The 17219-nt window shown below is 41.0% G+C and overlaps 1 pseudogene; it reads left to right on the top strand.

The window, feature by feature from the left end:
* Positions 1-68: 68 nt before the first annotated feature.
* Positions 69-15961, top strand: LOC121951280 (annotated as a pseudogene).
* Positions 15962-17219: the final 1258 nt, after the last annotated feature.

Genomic DNA, 17219 nt, shown 5'->3' with positions numbered 1-17219 from the left:
AAACGAAGAAGACCTGTTGTCGGGCAGTATCATAAGGTTCACGACAGGGTTCATGATAGGAGAGCATCATGGGTAATGTAGTTTATTATTGTAGGGGGACGTCAGGTAATATGGGCCTTGACTTCACTATATTACATCCATGGGTATGGTAGGAAAAATGAAGTTTTACATCTGGAGCTCTTTAAATATTTTGGCATATTTAAATATTGTTATTGCAGTGTTATTACAAATGTGCTTTATATAAAATAGGCATTTTTTTTATCTCTTTGGTCATAGAACTTCCAGGGAAAGCCATGTCACATGTTTATTATCTCATGTTGGTAATAAGAGTACTGCAGCGACTGGTCTATTGTAACTAAACTTAATTTTAACTCCACTACATTTCTAACAGGTAGCCTAAAGTTGTAGGTGAGCACAAGGATCATGTGATGTACAATGCATTGTTATACAGTAATAGAAACCACCCAATATTATATACGATGAGTTTAATCACCTCTGTCGCGGCCAGTTACAACATTTATTCAGAAAAAAAGGGCAGATTTTTTTCCCTCATAAAAATGTTTCTCATAATTCTGAGATAATAATCTCATTAATTTAGAAAATCAGGGCAAATATATTTCTTGAGGAAAAAATATTATGCCTTATTATTGCCTTATTACATTATATATCTAAAACTTTGTAATTCTCATTAGTGATGGGTTCACATGTAGGCAGCATACAGTAATAAATTCAGAAATTCTTATTTTTCTGAATTAATAAATGTTTTGTCTTGTTAACTGAAAAAAAAAGCTTTTACCATTAGGATAATTTTACACTTTTTAAATAATGTAACACTGACAAGATCCATTCTGGCTGCATAGTAAGTACATTTACTTTTAAATTGTCAGCACATTTTGTTGATGGTACTTACCTAACTTTACTTAGTTAAATTTTGAATGCAGCACTTAAACTTGTGACAAAGTATTTTAACATTTTGATGGTGCTACTTTTAGTGAAATATTTTATGACTTTTTCCATCTCTGGTCTTTTATTCTAGTCTTTTCAGACTTTATTATATCTAACTTTTGCTTTAAATATATGTGAAAATGCACCAGCTATATTAACATACGTACACACACTTTCAAAATATAGCCTAATGATAAACTTTAGTTATTTGTATTTCACATATTGGATCATGGACTTAAATCCTGGACTATAACGTACTGAGGATGCCACTGAGAAACTTGAGCCAGAGCAACTGCAAAACAAGTAACACTAAAAAGTACATTAAGTATTATTAACAAGCTGATTGAACGCTCTTAAAGCTCTTCGGAGAAATTACTAGTCATGACGTCAGTGACGTTTTAATGACAGAGATACCTCCTAGATTAGAATCACCAGAGTACCTCTCTCAGAGACTGGGCCTTAGTCCAGCCAACTGCTGCAGCCAAATAGTACTCAACTGAGGACACGCTCTGTAGTACACATGTACATGCATGTGCACTCGTGCATTATATGTTTACGTGCGTATTTATAGCGGAATTGTGGGAACATTTCCTTTAACAGAGAACTTAAGTACTAAAGAGAGACTAAATTGTAGTTTGTGCCTCTGCTAAGGTGAGGTTCACCATTTTTTTTAATCCAATTCAATTTGCTTTATTGTCATGAATGTTTGTAAAACAATATTGCCAAAGCCTCAGATTCTCCATCTCTCACATCCCGTGGTTTCCATCACATGGGCCATGTTGTCACTTATATAAGTGTACATTAGACTTCTTTCTGTGGAGGATTTTTGGAGTTGCTCAAATTAGCCTACTGGATGAACCCCTCCCTTTGCCAACACATTTAATGTGTAAGACATTGTAAGTGCATTAGCCTAATCCCTCCTATCTGGCTTGGATCGCTCTGAGCATTTCAGTAAACACACACATGCACAGAGGAGCAGAGCTGAGGATGGAGCTGCACACACAAGTGTTCCCCGCCTGTCTCTGACCTGAAATGAAGATATTGCCAAACATCTATTAAATTGGAGGACTTTATGAGGACAATGTTGAGATTCAGTGTGCATGTGTGGATGTTATGGTTGCTTTATGCAGGTAAAGTTATGTATGTTACAATCAGAGATGAGATTATATGCACGTTTATCTAGTCTTGCTGTGTTGTCCAACAAGTGTATAATGTGCTGCACAACATGCATTTGTACAGTTGATTTAAATTCTAGATTGATCCAAATTTTAAATTTAGCAGTTATTAACAGCATTTTACATTAATTTGTTTTTTGTTTCTCATCTTTATTCCGAAGGTTTATTTACTTTTACACACATATTTGTGACTGTATCGTGAAATTTACTGACACATATTTAAATTTTGCATGCAGTTTGAAGTAATATTGGATTGTTATTTGTCTCTCTAGGCACTTTCTCAGAGGAGAACATGAACGGATGTGAACAGCAGCCATGCCAAAATGGTGGTCTGTGTGAAAGCCACAATGGAGGTTTTAGATGCCTTTGCTCCCAACAAAGCCAAAACGGTCGCCTATATGGAGGAGAGAACTGCACAACTGCACTTTCAGGCTGTGATGGCAACCGATGTGAGAACGGAGGAATATGCTCTCCCTTACTTATTAATGATCAGCACACTTTTACATGCATCTGCCTTGCTGGCTTCACAGGCCCTAAATGCCAGAACTCCACCGTCTTCTCATTTGAGTCCAGAGGCTACATGTACATAGAGACTCAGCTACTAGACCCAGAGGCTCCTCTTAACGTGACATTCAGCTTCAAGACAACGAGAGCAGTTGGGACTCTCTTGCAGCGCAGAGTGGATGACCTGCTCCTCAGCATTGAGCTGATGGACGGGCATCTCTGCCTCCGCAGCCTGAGGGGTCAAGGCTCCAGCACGCTGGTTCAGGAGCTTCCAGAGTTTTTGTCCAGCAACAAGTGGCACATGGTGGAAGCATCACTAGGCGGTGTGGTCAGCCTCATCAGGTTACTCTGCACTGAAGGAAACTGCATCAAAGACTCCAACACTGAAGTCCAGCTGCTTAAGCAAGCCTCTGCTCTCCCCGAGCCAGGAACAGTTCGTCAGAGCCTCTTCATAGGAGCAGTTGGGGGGGACTGGGGTTCAGGCAGAGCAACGAATGACACAGACTACCAGCCAGCTTTTCTGGGCTGCTTCAGAGATGTGTTTGTAGACTCACATCTGGTGTTGCCCGCTACAGAAGATTCAGACGTGCAGGAAAACATCACAGTGGGATGCAGTGATAAAGACAAGTGTGCTGACAGCCCGTGTCAGAACCGAGGGCGCTGTGTGAGCCAGGGCTGGAGGAGCTACATGTGTGAGTGCCATAGGCCATATGAAGGGAACAACTGTGCAGAGGGTAAGATGTATACACACACACACACACACACACACACACACACACACACACACACACACACACACACACAGTATCTTTTCTTCCTTTTTGTCTCATTCCCCAAGGAAAACCTGAGCAAACTTAAAGAAATGTTTAAAATGACCATATGTATATCTCTCATTCAACCTGTGTTACAGTAAGTAAGAAAACTTTGCTTTCCTCAATAGTGAACGAAAAATCTGCAACATATTCTTGATGGGGTCTGTGTTTAACAACGGTAAAACTATATCAAAACGTCATTTTACAAACCCTCTCACAACTCCTGCAGTATAATTCAAGTCTCATTTAATGCAGTTTTATGCTCCTTACTTCCCAAACTGACAACCCTTACCAACCAGAGTCTGAATTGAAAGTCAAACAAATCTATGCTCTCCTGAAAGCCAGACTCCATTGACAAAAACAATAATTTTACCTCACTGAATAAAGGGGCTGCAGGTCCATCACTGCCCTGATCAGTTACTTTGTTGGTGTTATTGTGTGACTTTTGTGAAACTAATCCTTTAAAACACTAAAGTGACACAATAACACAAAATAACTAACTGATCAGGCAGGGATAGACCAGCTGCTCCCATGTTCAGCGAGGTCAAGCTATCGTTTTTGTCAGTGGATTTTGGCTTTGAAGAGAACATAGATTAAGTTTTAATTTTAGCTCAGTCTCTTGTTGCAAGGGTGTGTCTGGGAACTACTGAGCATACCACTGGATAAGTGAGACTTGGATTATACTGCACGAGACCTGTGAGAGTTTAGAAACAGATATTTTGAAACAGATTTACTGTTGTTGAATTAGATTGGCATTAAACATAATCCTTAACTGCACAAACACATATAATAAATATATAAAAATATTTTGACCAATTTTGAAATGCCATGTGTGGAGTATTTTCATTAATTGCAGCATTCAAATGACACTGCTGTCAATAGAAACACTGAAAAACATGCTGTCAGAACAGGTAAAGGTCAAGTCAAGTTCAAGCTGGGTCGCGCCGGTGCAGAAATCTGCAGCTCAAAGACAGCCACGCGGCAGAATGATAAAATTAGTCAGTAGACTTAAAAGGAGCTTACAGAGCCAGTAGAAATAGCACTGTGTTCAGCCATGCAGTCATGCAACCAGGAGGCATGCGGCAACACCTGGGCTGAGGATTTAAAAAACGTGGGTTTCAACAGCTGACCTGGCACACCTTTGCATTGGCAAGTCAGGAAGTATTATTGGCTCACGCCACTTAAAGGTATTTTTATTGGTTGGTTTTCTCAGCAGCTTCTTCTTTTTAATGAACAGCTAGCACTCCTTGTTGTTAAAACAATGACCTGAATAGTCTATAAAATGTAACAACAAGCTTTTATTGTGTGAAAGATTTAGGAGCATCTATTGGCAGAAATGGTATATAATATTCATTACTATGTTTTTATTAATTTAGAATCACCTCAGAAGCGTTGTGTTTTTATTAACTTAGAATGAGCTGTTTATATACAGAGTAGGTCCTCTTCCACGGAGTCAGCAGTTGTGTTCTACAGCAGCCATGAACGGAGAAACACGGGTCATTGAGGTTTTTGCCTTGGCCACTGTAGCTCTCCTACATGCTTGGCACACAGGGGAAGCTTCAGTTTGACAACCTCACCACTAGATGCCACTAAATCCTACATACTTAACTTTTAAGTTAAATTGACAACTGAAATGAAATTGAATGTTTTATTTACTAAAAGGAATAATTTGGCATTTCGGTAAAACTACTATTTGGAAATACTCCTAATTGCTTTTTGGTATGGTGACGAAAAGATCAAGAAAACCCAAAAGACACATCAGTCTGTTAAATAGCCACAGCCAAAGTAAAAAAATGACAAATGGCATTATGTCTCTGGCTATTTCTTGGCTGTGGATACTCTTGAAGTTACTCTACCAAGCCAAGAAATAGTCAAGGTTCAAGATTCAACACTGAGTTGCACACTAAACTGCAGTTGTAGCCCCTTTATGCTACACACACAAAAAGACCAATCGTGCATTCCTGTAGCCATTACGTGTAGCACCTATCCCCATATTATGGCTAACTGCCCTGTTTACTCCTCCATTTTTGTACAGATTAAACACAAGATATAATGTGATATTTAGTGAGCATTAGAGTTCCTGGCAGGTGGATTTTGTTACCACTGGACATAGCCACACTTCTGTTTCTTCCTTTTCCTCCTCTTTAAGCCAAGATAATCAGCTGCTGACTGTAGCTTCATATAGAAATATGTTATTTTCCAAAATGTCATACTGTTCCTGTTACATGTGCTTTTCATTGTTTTTTGTTTAAGTTCATTCATACCCTTTCTTTCTCTTCCCTTTACCCATGCAGAGTATATCACAGCAAGGTTTGGAAGCAAAGACCTGGATAGTTACGCTTTATTCTCACTGGACAGTGACCCAGGTGATACTGTGACCATATCCATGTTCATTCGCACCAGACAGTCCAGAGGCCTGCTCCTTATCCTGGCCAACAGCACCAGCCAGTACCTCCGCCTGTGGCTGGAAGAGGGCAGGGTCAGAGTTCAGGTCAACAACTTTGAGACCCTTGTTGGACGGTCTGCGGTCAATGACGGCCATTTCCATCTAGTGACTGTGAGGCTGGAAGGAACAACGGCCACATTGTTCCAGTCAGCCCAGAACCAGGGCTCAATGTCTGTTAGGCCCATCCAGGCCCATCCTGGAGATCTGGTTTACATTGGGGGGCTTCCAGACTCAAGAGCCTCTGCTTCGTTTGGGGGCTACTTTAAAGGATGTGTCCAGGATCTGAGGATTAACAGCAAACGACTGCAGTTCTATCGCATTGCAGCTCCTGTGGAATCTTACAGCCTGGACCACCTCAGCAACGTCGCACAAGGATGTAGCAGTGACGATGCCTGCGCTGTTAGTTATATCAATGTTCTTGTGTTTATTATATTGTCTTCAATGAGCTAGTGAGATATTTTCATTCCTTCTCTTCACTAACAATAATTGAGGATACTGTAGAACTGACATGAGGGATTTTTTTTCTACTTTTTTTCTCTTTAATAGGTCAAACCCTGTCTCAACGGAGGAGTGTGTTACTCCATGTGGGACGATTTCATCTGTAATTGCCCCCCCAACACTGCAGGGCAGCGCTGTGAAGAGGTGAAATGGTGTGAACTGTCTCCCTGCCCTACCACTGCTGTTTGTCAACCCCGCTCTCAGGGCTTTGAATGTGAGTATCCTGATATCAGGACCTGTTGTTTCATTATCTGGCCAAAATGTAGCATATGAACACACTGCAAAGACTACAGTCAACAACCAAACTAGTACGTATATTCTGCTGTGTGAAAGGATATACCTCTACATACCAGCAGGGGGCGATAATCGTTATGCATTCAAAATAAGAAAATAAGAGGACTGACAGAATGGATTGAAGACGCCAGTTTAGCACGTTAACAGCGCAATCCAATGTTAAAAGAACAAAGGATATTTACTGGGTGTCAGCAAACAACACCACAAACAATTACGAAATGCTAAGTGGCTAAAAATATAATCTTACTATTGTTTTGACCTCACTTCCTCTTGACTTAAGCAGTCTGGGTTTTGCAAACTGTCAGGTTGCATCAGGTCTACCAGCATATCGACAGGCTTAATCATCTGAGAAACAGCTGACAAAGGCAACATGTGCCAATGGTGCTGGAAACATCACAAAAACTAGGGTGACAGATTCTCCTCAATGTCCCAGCGTTGACATCGACTTGGTATGTCAGGGCCCTTTGAGAAACATCGTGTTAAAGTGGAAACAGACAATTTATCAACCCCCGCAGACCCCTTTATTGACTTTATTTCTAAAATAAAAAGTGACTGTCAGCAAATTTAATAATCTTATTCAGACCCTAAGGAAAAAAAAAACAAGAAAAATGTTTTGATATATCGCATTGTAATTCATTTTCATGCATGCTGCGCAGAGTAATCATCGTCCATGGCTCTTCAACCAATAGCCAGGTCCCCCCTACACCCATTTTATATTTACCTATTATTTACTTTATTGATTCATCTAATGTTTTACTCTTATTTTTAAGTTGTTTTTCTGTTAAATTATAATTAGAGATCAAGTAAATCCACTGCTGAAGTTAATGAGTAATCATGTCATATAATCAGGATTTCAAAATTGGCCACAATGATGGTGACTGTGATTTTTGCCATAGTCGAGCAACCCTGTTTGATACACTTCCAAGTAATAATGCTGTCATTATATTAGTCTGTAGTGATAGTTACATAAATCAATCCACATTAATCTCTGTGGTTGAAGCAAATAAAAGTATCCTTCCCATCTCAAAGATTATCTTAGAATGACCAAAGAATAGGATCTATGCTCTGAATAGTGTTATGTGTGCAGCCACTGTTGTTGTTTCTGCCCCTGGCACGTGAAAATATTGCCTAGAAAAAGGATCCATATGTGTAAGTCTTTTATTATACTCGCCCATTTTTGATTTCGGTTTGTATCCACTGGAGGGACTGTGTGCGGTCTCGCTGGTGCAGGCACTGATTAATTACAGCTTGGCTGATTACAGGAGGGAACAGAGTTGAGGCAGAGATCCTGCATAGGATTCCTCTAAGACGTGGTAATCCCTGGTCAGATTAAGTCTACATGCCTGTGGAAGTTTATGATGACAAGTCCTCTTGGAGATGTCATGTCCACATAGAGAAAAGGAGGGGAGCCGCTAATCCAGAGCAGTTGCCAGTCTAAGCCTTTTTTTCTGTGTTTTTAATGCCATCAAGTGGTATATATATTTACACATATTTAACATTAACTTGCTGCAGTCATGGCTTTTTCTCTACTTCTCTTTGAGTTGTTACCAACACATTTTGAGAGCACTTTATCTCTGTTCTTTTGTGAATTTGTAGATGTCACATCTACTTCATTGTTTGCTGTTCAGTCAGGAGTATTTTATGTTATTGGGAAAGACTTCTAGACTAACTTTAATTTGGAGCGCAGAACTTTTTTCTCCTGCCAGTGGGAGTAGTTACACACTCTGTGTCCTCATGATGTATGCCTGTAGGTAAGCTCACCGCATCTCATCTGCCCTCTGTAGCTCTCTGTTCATGTGTCTTTTTTCTTTTAATCCTTCCTCTGAACACAGAGTTTCATTTTTATCTAGATCATCCACTCCAGAAACATTTATACATTTCTTGGGATTTATCTTTTGCCATACCAGCTGCTGCACCACCACTACGATCTTTCCCAATTCTTTTTGTCCTTATCTTTATCTCAAAATTGTCAACTACATAGTATCAGAAGAAAACTTCAGTCATGCACATAGAAATAAAGGGAAAAAAATGCTAAGCAGTGCCAAGTACAACAAATCTAACATAAAATAAATTAATTCATCCCTCTGGCTGCTTAAAATGCATCATTTCTAGTGTACATGCATGGTAAAGTCAGCATGGATGCCTGACACCAAAACTCTGCTAATACAGAGAGCGTTCCCTGGCATGGATTGGACTGTCATGGACTGTGTGAACTTGCTTGCCAAGGGGCTTGCACGTTGTGGATGATCATTTATATGTGAAAGTTCAGCACTTAATGCCCCTTTAAATCTTGTCTTTGGTTACCTCCAGTGGTTTATGCAGTGATGTACAGGTTTAGTTTAGGACACTACAAGGCTTTTTGATATGTTTTATTATTTGTAATTTTGTTTTTTGCAAAACAGTGTTCAGGCACTCATTAAGTCTCTTTTATTTCTCTCCTTTAGGTTTGACGTGACATTTCGGGTTGAAAGCAGCATTTTGCACTACAGGAGCAACGGGAAGATTAAGCGCAGTCTCAACAGTGTCTCCCTCAGCCTCCGCACAAGACAGTCCACTGCCCCCTTACTGCATGCACAGAAGGACTCACACTACCTCACTGTCTCCCTCCTAGACTCTCATGTGGTCCTGGAGCTCCAGTCTGGGGCTGACAAGGATCCCCTCAAGGTGACAGTTAGAAGCCCAAGTTTAGTCAGTGATGGAGAGTGGCACACTGTGTGGAGCTCAGTATGGAGAGCCAGACACCCCAGACCTCCAGGTGGATCATGACTGTGGATGGAGGCAAAAAGGAGCCAGGAATGTCCAAATCAGCCACTGGGGACTTGGATTTTCTTCAGGAGGGAGCAGACATCTTCCTTGGGGGACTGAGCCTGGATGCTGGAGTAAACCTGTCTGGCTGTCTGGGCCCAGTGGAGATTGGAGGTCTTGCTCTTCCTTTGCACTTGGACACAGAGTTGAAACCTCCCCAGACCTCAGGAGGAGCAGTTTGTTAGGATCAATAGTGATGCTGCCCCACGTTATGGCTGCTGGGGAGCCAGTGTGTGTGCACCAAACCCTTGCAAGAACGAGGGCACGTGTGAGGACCTGTTTGACCTGCACCATTGCACATGTCCCTCTGAATGGATGGGCCCACTGTGTCAAGACCGAACTGACACCTGCATCTCTAGCCCCTGCATCTACGGTAACTGCATCGACCTACCTGGGGGATTCGAGTGTTTGTGTGAGCCGGGGTACAGTGGTAAACAGTGTGAAGTAGAAGTCGATATGTGTGAAAAACAGTAATTGCAGCGAAGGCTCCACGTGCCTCAAAGGTCTCCAGAGCTACGCGTGCCTCTGCCCTCAAAATCTGACGGGCCAATACTGCGAGTGAGTTCATCCACAGTTTATTAATATCTCTTTGACACCAAACTTACCGTAGTACTCACCTGTATTAAGCTGACAAGCTCTGAGCTGTACTGATATACAAACTGGTGTCTTACAGGGAGAAAATTCCTGAAATCCCATGGTACATTGAGACAAATCCGTGAGTGACTACTAAAACATTTCCATTGTTTTACTAAAGCATGTGAATATTCCATATATATTATTCCACCAGTACCAAAATGGAGGGCATTCACATGTTCTTTTGTCTTTTCAGACTTCCTCAGTTGCCTGTATCTACATGCACAGGTACAAGGTGGAACTACAGCTGTTTTAATGGAGGGAACTGCTCTGAAGCAGACAACACCTGCTACTGCCTGCCTGGTTTCACGGGACAGTGGTAGGACATACATAATAATATTTAATCTTCTTTGCTGACCTTGAGGTTTCTCAACCCTGGGGTCAGCACCTAAAGGCCCCACATGGGGTCGTTAGATATCCTCAGATATGATTTACTGCATATGGCACCTCAGTCATACACTTTTAAATTAAATGTACTAGAATTGTTTATTAGTATTTAAACGTAGCATAACTGCCATGAGATTGATTTGTGAAAAATAAGGGTCGGAAAATAATTACCTAACGGTTTAGACCCCCTAAGTTCAACATCAGTGTTGTTATTGATGGGAGCTATGGTCTGAAAAAGCAAACAAACAAAAAAAGAATAGGTAGGTAGAAAACTCCCACTGCTTCCTGCCTAGCACCAAACTACAGACAGACATAGTTAGTCACTACCATTTAAACACTTGACAGTGCAAGCTATCCACTGTCTGCAGGTTGGCTCAGTTGATGTAATGTATCTTTAGCTATGCAGAGAATTGTGAGTCAGAGTAACCAGAACAGCATGCTGGCTTGCATACTCAGTGTGTTGGGATTCTACTTTTGAAGCATCATTTTGCAAGCTACACATTATTTTACACCAGAGAAAAAATGAACTACAACAAAGCTAACCTCAGGAGGAATCCAGTTAACTAAAGCGACTTTGAAAAAGTAGTTCAAAAAATCTTGTAAAAAAAAAAAAAAAAAGACAACTAACTAAAATGACAATGTACACCTGGAAAAAAATACAACAAAATATCGTACAAAAAATGTCACATGCCAGCAAAAAAATGCATTGCTATTGAGTTGATTGCAGAAAAGTGTTCACTTGTTCACAGGTCATACATAAACAAAACAACAACAAGAAATACCCTCCTATTTATGGGAAAGTCAAAGGAAACTCAGCTTTGGACTTTTATATGAATTGTATTAAAATATCAACCATAGTATAGTTTGCCATAAAAAAAAAAATCCATTAAAAGTCATAGTGTAAGTAAAACATGAGAAAACATGTAAAACATGTCATAGTATAGATTGTCATAAAAGTTTTAATAGGCCTATAAGATGCTATCATGTATATGATAAAAAGTCATAGTATATCATAAAAGTCATAGTATATTACATAAAACTATGTCAGATAAAAGTCACAGTATAGTATCATGTCATGAAGAAGTCCCAAAAATGTAATACAAATGTAATAGTATATAATATGAAAAAACAATCATACTTGGCTTATATGTGATAAACAAAAGTCACAATATAGTTTGTCTATGTGACTAAAACAAAGTCATAGTGTAGTTTGTGGCAAAAACTCATGGAATAAAATGTCTACAAAAGTATTTAAAATGTGGTTAAAAAAGTCATTGTATAGAATGTTTTGAGAAAAGTCATAATATACTATGTCATAAAAATCCTACTATATTATGTGATGAAGAAAGTCATAGTATACTATGTGATCAGGAAGTCATGAAAAAGTAATTAAAAGTGTAAAAAAAAGTTATGTATACATTGTCATTAAATGTAGAGTAGGCCAATAGTATGTCATAAAAAGCCATAATACAGTGTCATTAAAAGTCACAGGAGAAAAATTGTTGTTGAAAAAAACACACAGGAATTTGTATTTATGGAAGTTATAGTATAGTATGTGATAAAAAAGTCATACTGTAGTTTATCATAAAAGTCATAGTATAGTACGTCATTTAAAAAAAGTCATAGTATATTTTCACATAATAGTATGTCACCAGACCCCTTATGATGAATGACACAAATGGTCCAAAGTTTCCCTCGCCCATGGGTGGGTCACCCATGGGGCCCAGCCAGGCAAAGCCCAAAGAGGCAACATGGCACCTCCTTCCCGTGGGCTTACCATCCATAGGAGGGAACAAAGGGGTCGGGTGCGCTGTGAGTTGGGTGGCAGCCGAAGGCGGGGACCATGGCGGTCGGATCCTCGGCTGCAGAAGCTAGCTCTAGGGACGTGGAATGTCACCTCTCTGGTGGGGAAGGAGCCTGAACTGGTGCACGAGGTTGAGAAGTTCTGACTAGATATAGTCGGCCTCACCTCGACACACATAGCTTGGGCTGCAACCAGTCTTCTCGAGAGGGGTTGGACTCTCTTCCACTCTGGAGTTTGCCACTGGTGAGAGGTGCCAGGCAGGGGTGGCAATACTTATTGCCCTCCGGCTGGGTGCCTGTATGTTGGAGTTTACCCTGGTGAACGAGAAGGTAGCCTCCCTCAGCCTTCGGGTGGGGGGATGGATCCTGACTGTTGTTTCTGCCTATGGTCCAAACAGCAGGTCAGAGTATCCACCCTTTTTGGAGTCCTTAGAGGGAGTGCTCCTTCTGGGGACTCCTTCGTTCTGCTGGGGGACTTCAACGCTCACGTTGGCAGCGACAGTGAGACCTGGCAGGGCGTGATCGGGAGTAATGGCCCCCCTGATCTGAACCCGAGTGGTGTTTTGTTATTGGACTTCTGTGCTCACCACAGATTGTCCATAACAAACACCATGTTCAACCATAAGGGTGTCCATATGTGCACTTGGCATCAGGACACCCTAGGCTGCAGTTCGATGATCGACTTTGTAGTCATGTCGTTGGACTTGCGGCCGCATGTCTTGGACTCTCGGCTGAAGAGAGGGGCGGAGCTGTCACTGATTACCACCTGGTGGTGAGTTGGGTCTGATGGTGGGGGAGGATGGCGGTCAGACCTGGCAGACCCAAGCACATTGTGAGGGTCTGCTGGGAACGTCTGGCAGAGTCTCCCGTCCCCATCAGGGAAAGCTTCGACCATGTCCCAGGGGAGGCGGGGACATTGAGTCCCAGTGGGCCATGTTCTATGCCTCCGTTGTTGAGGCGGCCGATTGGTGCTGTGGCCGTAAGGTGGTTGGTGCCTGTTGTGGCAGCAACACCTGAACTCGATGGTGGACACCGGTGGTGAGGGATGCTGTCAAGCTGAAGAAGGAGTCCTGCCGGGCCTTCTTAGCCTGTTGGACCCTGGAGGCAGCAGACAGGTACCGGCAGGCCAAGCGGAGTGCAGCTACGGCGGTTGCCGAACCAAAAACCTGGGCATGGGAGGAGTTTGGTGGGGCCATGAAGAACAACTTCCGGACAGCTTTGAAGAGGTTCTGGACAACCATTCGGCGTTTCAGGCAGTGCCCTGTCAACACTGTGTACGGTGGGGATGGTGCGCTGCTGACCTCGACGCGGGACGTTGTGGATCGGTGGAAGGAATACTTCGAAGACCTCCTCAATCCCACCGACACGCCTTCCGGTGAGGAAGCAGGGCCTGGGGACTCGGGAGTGGGCTCTCCCATCTCTGGGGCTGAGGTTGCCGAGGTGGTCAAAAAGCTCCTTGGTGGCAGGGCCCCGGGGGTGATGAGATCCGCCCAGAGTTCCTTAAGGCCCTGGATGTTGTGGGGCTGTCATGGTTGACATATCTCTGCAGCACTGCATGGACATCAAGGGCAGTGCCTCTGGACTGGCAGACCGGGGGGTGGTTGTCCCTCTTTTTAAGAAGGGGGACCGGAGGGTGTGTTAGGGGGATCACACTCCTTAGCCTCCCTGGTAAGGTCTATTCAGGGGTACTGGAGAGGAGAGTCCACTGGATAGTCGAACCTTGGATCCAGGAGGAGCAATGCAGTTTTCATCCTGGTCATGGAACTGTGGACCAGCTCTGGACCCTTGGCAGGATCCTTGAGGGTGCATGGGAGTTTGCCCAACCAGTCCACATGTGCTTTGTGGACTTGGAGAAGGCATTCGACTGTTTCCCTCAGGGAGTCCTGTGGGGGGTCACCGGAGTATGGGGTATTGGACCCCATGATACGGGCTGTCTGTTCCCTGTATGACTGGTGCCGGAGCTTGGTCCACATTGCCGGCAGTAAGTCAGACTTGTTTCCAGTGAATGTTGGACTCTGCCCTTTGTCACCTGTTCATAACTTTTATGGACAGAATTTCTAGCCGCAGCCAGGGCGTTGACGGGGACTGAAAAGCTAGACGAAGTGGCCGGGGAGAGAGAAGTCTGGGCTTCCATGCTTAGGCTGCTGCCCCTGTGACCCGACCCCAGATAAGCGGCAGACAATGGATGGATGGATGGAGAATGTCATGAAAAGTCCAAAAAAGTCATCATATACTATGTTATGGAGAAATCCTCAAAAATCTAATAATGTGTCAAAACAAGTCATTGTATATTGTGTCATAAAAAAGTATTGTATGTGATAAAAGTCATAGTTACAGTATAGTATGTTGTCCAATTTGCATCAAAAAAGTCATGCTATAGCATGTCGTCCAAAGTAGTGTAAAAAAAATCATAGTATGGCATTAGTATGGCATTTTGTCCAAATGGCAAAAAAAAGTCATACATCGTCCAAAATAGCTTGAAAAGTTAATGTGAAGTATGTCTTCAAAAATAGCATAAAAAAAGTCTAAATGTATCATGTCGACAAAAGAAAATAAAGTCAAAGTACAGTATGTGTGTATAAAACTTCTCAAAAGGGCATAGTTTATTATGTAAAAAAAAAAAATCACAGTGTTTTTGCATTTTGAAAAACAGTCATGTAAAGAAACTGCTGTGCATGTCATCGTATAGAATTACAAAAAAACCTGAGAAAAAATCATAATATATCACATAAGATAGCAGTTAAAACAGTCATAGTATAGCAGGTCAAAACAGGTTCTTCTGTAGCCTGTCCAAAAAACTTCTAATATGGTCACAGTATAGTATGTTTTTACCAAAAAAGTAATAGCATAGCATGCCGGAAAAAATATAATAATTTATTCACTTGCATGTTGAAAATGGTCATAGTATAGCGTGTTGAGAAAAGTCTTAGTGTGGTACATTACATACATATTTTTTTTTATTATATCATGTTTAATATACCATGTCAAATAAAGTCATATGTCATATATGGCACAGTATATTATGTTACATTACATGTAGTTACTTGGCTTATGTTTTACATTCTGCCTTTCCTTTTTTAATTTTTTATTCTGTGCTCATGTTTCTTTCCAGGTGTGAGAAGGATGTGGATGAATGTGTCTCCGAACCATGTATGAACGGAGGCTTCTGTATCAACTATGTGAACAGTTTTGAGTGTGTGTGCGATATGAATCACTCAGGAGTACACTGCCAAATGGATGTCAGCGACTTTTATCTGTACCTCTTCTTGGGTCTGTGGCAGAACCTCTTCCAGCTGCTGTCGTACCTTGTCATGCGCCTTGATGATGAGCCAGAGATTGAGTGGGGATTCCACATCAATGATTAGGCCCCTTATTGTCTTCTATATTAAACTGGACAAAACTTTGTGGACCCTAAATGGACTATATTTGAACAAATTTAGTACTGAAAATCATGTAATGTGTTACGAAAGCAGGTCTCTGATGCTACATACTAAAAACAGGATCATTCAGCTTTTTCTGGTTTTTAACGTTAAAGCGATAGTTTGGAGCTTTTCAAAGTGGGATTGTATGAGATTGTTGTGATCATTTTTCTTGATGAAGTTAAACCCACGTCACCTTTTTTTTTAAATTTCACCTCAATAAATGAGTTAACAGGAAGAAATAGGGAACAACTGCACTTAATATACATCATTTTGTGTTAAATTGTATATGACTACATCTAGTGTCCCGAGAAGGTTAGTCATAGAAATGTGTCTGTTGTAAACAGATTTACGTGGTGATAAATATTGTATATTTCTCCACATTGATACAGTACATTTTTACGTGTGATCTGGTTCTCATACTGAAAACCACAAATTAGAGAGTTTGTCTTGTGCCTTAAATTTACTCTTTTTTTCTGGAGCACTGATTTCTAATCTGTGTAAGTATGTTTTATAACTGTTAAGCGACAGACTCACATGCAGTTACAATCTATTGGATATGAATAAAATACCTGTGTATAGCAAGGAAGTTGTGTGTTTTACAAATGTGCACGTACCCAAATGAAGTGATGGAGGCTATTCTGCATGCAATGCAAACAGTACAGGATCTGTATGATCAAAGCATAATATAAATGTTTATGAAATGTCTGCACTCATTTAAGTTACATAATTATGTATTAAAGTCATCAAAAAGTCAAAGAATTGTATGTGACAAAACAGTACAGTCTTAAAAAACATAGCATAGCATGTTGTCCAAAATCGTATCAATAAGTCATACTAAAGCACGTCGTCCAAAATCCTGCAAAAAAGTCATACTATGTCACAGTGGTTCTCAAACGTAACTCATTTATGTACCCCCTTTGAAATATTTTTTCAGCCAACAACCCCCTGACCAGCGCAAAACATTTTTGGTAGAAAAAAAAGTAGTACAACACAGCGGTGTGCCATCACTGTCTGATTTGTTAGACAATACGTTAACTGAAAAAGAATAACTTTCAAATTTGGGGGTTGCAACTCCGACGTAAATCCCTAATCCCGTAAAACATGTCGTTTTTAATCATTTCTTAAAGGTGCTGAATTATAACGTTAATGGCCCTTTTTTTCTAACTTCATATGATATGAGGCATCTCTGCAAGCTATATGTTGTTTTTTAAGCCATTTTCATGACGTCAAAATTTGACATGTTTTGACATACTGCCATTTTTGCCAAAAATGCTAAATCATGATGTTTTTGACCTTTTTTTTTTGCCTTTATCTCCAATTTCTATACTATGCTGTGTCTCTACAAGGTATATTTTGTTGTTTTAAGCAATTTCATGCCATGTCAAAATTTGACATTTTTTGACACACTGTACTATTGCATACATTATTACATTCAATGTAATGGCATGTCATAATATTTTATGCCATTTTGAGGTGTTTTCAGCTGTTTTTGGAA

Source organism: Plectropomus leopardus, chromosome 12 (assembly GCF_008729295.1).
Source record: "Plectropomus leopardus isolate mb chromosome 12, YSFRI_Pleo_2.0, whole genome shotgun sequence".
Lineage (NCBI taxonomy): Eukaryota > Metazoa > Chordata > Actinopteri > Perciformes > Serranidae > Plectropomus > Plectropomus leopardus.
The sequence above is the reverse complement of the archived record's forward strand: the minus strand, read 5'-3'. Positions and strand labels throughout refer to the sequence as shown.